Below are 3,778 nucleotides of genomic sequence, written 5' to 3'. Positions count from 1 at the left end.
AGTGTGACTTGAGTCCAAAGGTGGTGGGTCTGCCCGTCCCTGTCTGGTTTCGCTAGGACAAACAGTTGAAAACAACTTTAGAAGCAAACTGAAATGGAGATTAACATAAACAATCAAAAGGGGAACAAACAATAACAACAACAACAACAACAAAAAAAAAACAGGACAAGAAAAAAATACAAGATAGACACTCTGTCCTCCACATAATCCCAGACTCCAGATAGTCCTCCAGATATTTTCTGGGTCTTGACCAAGGCCACATCAGGTTCAAAGTCACTTGATACACGTTTGGGTTTTATAACACTTTTTGAAGCGCTTCAAAAGATTTACAATCAAGTGCTTGATACACCCTCAGAGGACAGCCCTTGATACACTTTGAAAATTTTATATATGAGGTACTAAGAATCTCTAAGTCTTTATAATAAAGTCAAATGGAGAGAACAAATGATTTACCTCCCAACACATGCAGTTCCATCCTTCTTCAATGCCTCTGGATGTATAGATGTGCATCACCCCAGAGCTTTCTTTTGCAGTCTCATATTGGTCACTACAGGAAGTTGAGACCTTATTAATGCAGAAAGCTACTAAAACTAGGGAAGAAGGGCACCTCTCTCTGCTTTAGAGGATCCTGGATTCTCATTCACAGCAGAACCATAGCCTTGACTCCAGTGATCATCTCCCTGGGGCATTCAAAATGTTAAGGTGAGATTGCAATAAATCATGAAGTCAATCTTAAAGCAGGAGATGAAAAATTTATTCACCAGTTGGCAGTCCAGAGGTTGGCTGCAAGTCTCCATTTGTCACCAGCTGGCCAGGCTGGCGAGATGAGCTGGGTTCAAGGGAGCTGACTGCAGCAACAAACTGAGAAAATGGCAAAGACACCAGGTAAAACACGAGCATGAGTTTCCAGGGTGGGACTGCTCAGCAACCCCAAGGGTCAGCTTATCACTGGAAGGAGCAAGAGAGAGAACACACCCAGAATGCCCATATTTATTGGGGAAAAACCATCCAATAGAATATTCCACCCAAATAAGGCAAGTGGTAGGGTTGTGAAGGGTGGAGTCTTGCTTGGTGATGTCTTGTGGTCAGCACATTGATTGACATCTTGGCAAGCCACACCCATCTCAGGTGCTGTGAGGGATCACAGGCAGAGCAAGATGAATGGCACACTTGTGTTGCACAGTCCAATCAGTGAACAATGCCAGACCACTGTGCTCATATGCTCATATGCGCATATCCCACACATACAGCCCATGAATGGCTTGCGACTACACCCTTCAACTCACTCCTGGGGTTTGAGTACAAATTTTATAGTCCAAAACCACCAAGTATAAGTGGCTGTTGCTATGATCCAAAAACATAATTAAACATCATGAAATCTAAATTCATAAGCAAAAAAGAGAATGGGCCAAAATGTCCCTAGTTGAGTACAAATTAAAGAATGGTTACAGATATCTAGACAATCAATCTTTGATAGGGTATATTGTCCAAGAAAAATGGAACCAAAGAGAGAACACTTTTACATTGTATAAGAATTGCCATTTTGTGTTGCCAAACATGCTATGCTAAGCAAACATTGGTGGGTACAGAGGTGGGCCTTTCCATGGGAGAAGCATTTCTTATATGACATGGAGTCTCAGGGCAAAAATGGAGTCTGTTTGGTCATTGCCCATATAGCCTGGCCCATAACAGTATAACTTGTCATGTTTCTATAAAATGACTGGCAAATTAACTCTGCCTTCCCATATTTGGCCAAATAGAGATCAAGTTAATTTTTCATTTTTGTATCACTTTATTTTTTATTTTTCTGACATGGGTAGAAAATTTTATCCATTCTATCAGAACACAAGAAGTTCCTCTGTTCTGGGGTGCTAGTACCACTGAAAGTAGCAAACAACAATAAACAAAGTCAAATGGTGACTGTAAACTAGCCATATTTTAAAATATATAAATTGGTTAATTTTAAATATAAGCAGTTTATTCAGATCAATAAATCTTGTTCAGAGTTAGCCCCTCCACTAAAATAAAATTTTAATACTGCAAACAATATATTGATATAATTTAAGACACATCAACTAAAAATGTGAGTTAGCAATGCAGAATATACCATATAAAATATTTTTCAAAAGGATTATTTTGAATTATTATTTTCTATTTTGTGAGTATATACATACAAGGAAATTTCTGAGAAATTAACCTTTTGCATGATAAATTGCATGTATCAAGGAAATCTCCATTTATTAAAGTTTCTTCCTCTCTGTATCTGCAAGGAAATGATGACTACATCACTATGGAGTCTTAATCAATAAAAATCCATTCACTTAAATCTACATAACAAACATTGTTATTATTTTATGGAGGTGTTTCTAGCCATCTAGTTTCAAGTGGAACATGTCTCACACCCTTCTTTCTTTGTTTTAGACAATAATATTTAAACCTGTAAAGGAAGTCCATGCTTTGAAATTTGCCTTAGATAGTTTACTCATTTCTTTGCATCATCTCCCATGTAAAATTATGTATTTATTTTTTATTTTGTGTTAACCTGCCTTTTAATACAAAGATTCATCTAAACTAAGAAGTACAAAGGGTAAAGAGGAAATGAATTTTTCTTTCCTATCATTTGAAAAGATATGTTATGATTTAGATATGTGGTGTCCCTAAAAATGTATGTGTGAGACAATGCAAGACAGTTTAGAGGTGAAATAATTGGCTTCTGACAGCCTTAATCCAATCAGTGAATTAATTCCCAGGTAGGAATAAACTGAGTAATGACTGTAGACAGGTAGGGTATGGCTGAAGGAAGGAAGGAAGTCCCTAGGAATTTGCCTTTGGGGTATATATTTTCTCCTCAATAAATGGAGCTCTTACTCTGCTTTGTTGTGGTAATGTCTGAAGCTGCTTTCCTTCCTCACACTCTTCTACCAGGATGTTCAGCCTTCCCTCAGGCCCAAAAGAATGGAGGTGGCAGTCTATGGACTAATACCTCTGAAACCATAAGCCCCAAAATAAACCTTTCATGCTCTAATTGTTTTTGTTGGACGTTTTTGGTCACAGAAACAAAAAAAGCTGACTAAACTTGGAAAATTATTAAAAAAACTATAATTTAATGGCTATCAAATATCTAAAAATATTCTAAATTAACATTTATGTTTCATTATTCTTTAAAAGAATTGATTTCAAGTATTATAAAGAAGACATATGTTGTTAAGACTGGTTTTATTGATTGATTGGCTGATTGATTGATTTAGGTACCTGGGATTGAACCCAGGGGCACTTTACCACAAAGTCACATCTCCAGCCTATTTTTTTTTCTTTTTGAGATAAAGTCTCACTAAGTTGCTTAGAACCTTGCTTAGTTTCTGAGGCTGCCTTGAACTCATAATCTTCCTGCCTCAGCCCTGAATTCACTGAGATCACAGGTATGTGCCACCTCACCCAGTTGAAACTGCTTTTAGAAATGAAATATCGTTTTAGTGTGTTCATACAATTTGCATTCAAAATCTTGGAATTCAAGTTTTGTGGAAATAAAAACTGTAGTGATTATAAAACACACATTTTAACTACAAAGAGTAGAGTAAAACAACAAAAAGGAAATATTCATCAAAACAAAAATATTACTAATGTTGGTGAATATTGACTTTAGAAAAATTAAATATGTAATAATTCTAAATGTGTATTTGTGTGTTGAATGTTTCAAAATATATGCAATTGAATGTGATAATTTCAAGGAAGGAATGATGTAACCAATAGAGCAAGATAATTAGACTGAATATATATA

At 36.1% G+C, this 3,778-nt stretch overlaps 1 pseudogene; it reads right to left on the bottom strand.

Moving 5' to 3' along the window:
* Positions 1-753: 753 nt before the first annotated feature.
* The window catches only part of LOC107152472, a 98,563-nt pseudogene continuing 95,538 nt past the window's right edge, over positions 754-3,778 (bottom strand).

This window comes from Marmota marmota, unplaced genomic scaffold (genome assembly GCF_001458135.2).
Source record: "Marmota marmota marmota unplaced genomic scaffold, marMar, whole genome shotgun sequence".
Taxonomy (NCBI): Eukaryota; Metazoa; Chordata; class Mammalia; order Rodentia; family Sciuridae; genus Marmota; species Marmota marmota.
The sequence above is the reverse complement of the archived record's forward strand: the minus strand, read 5'-3'. Positions and strand labels throughout refer to the sequence as shown.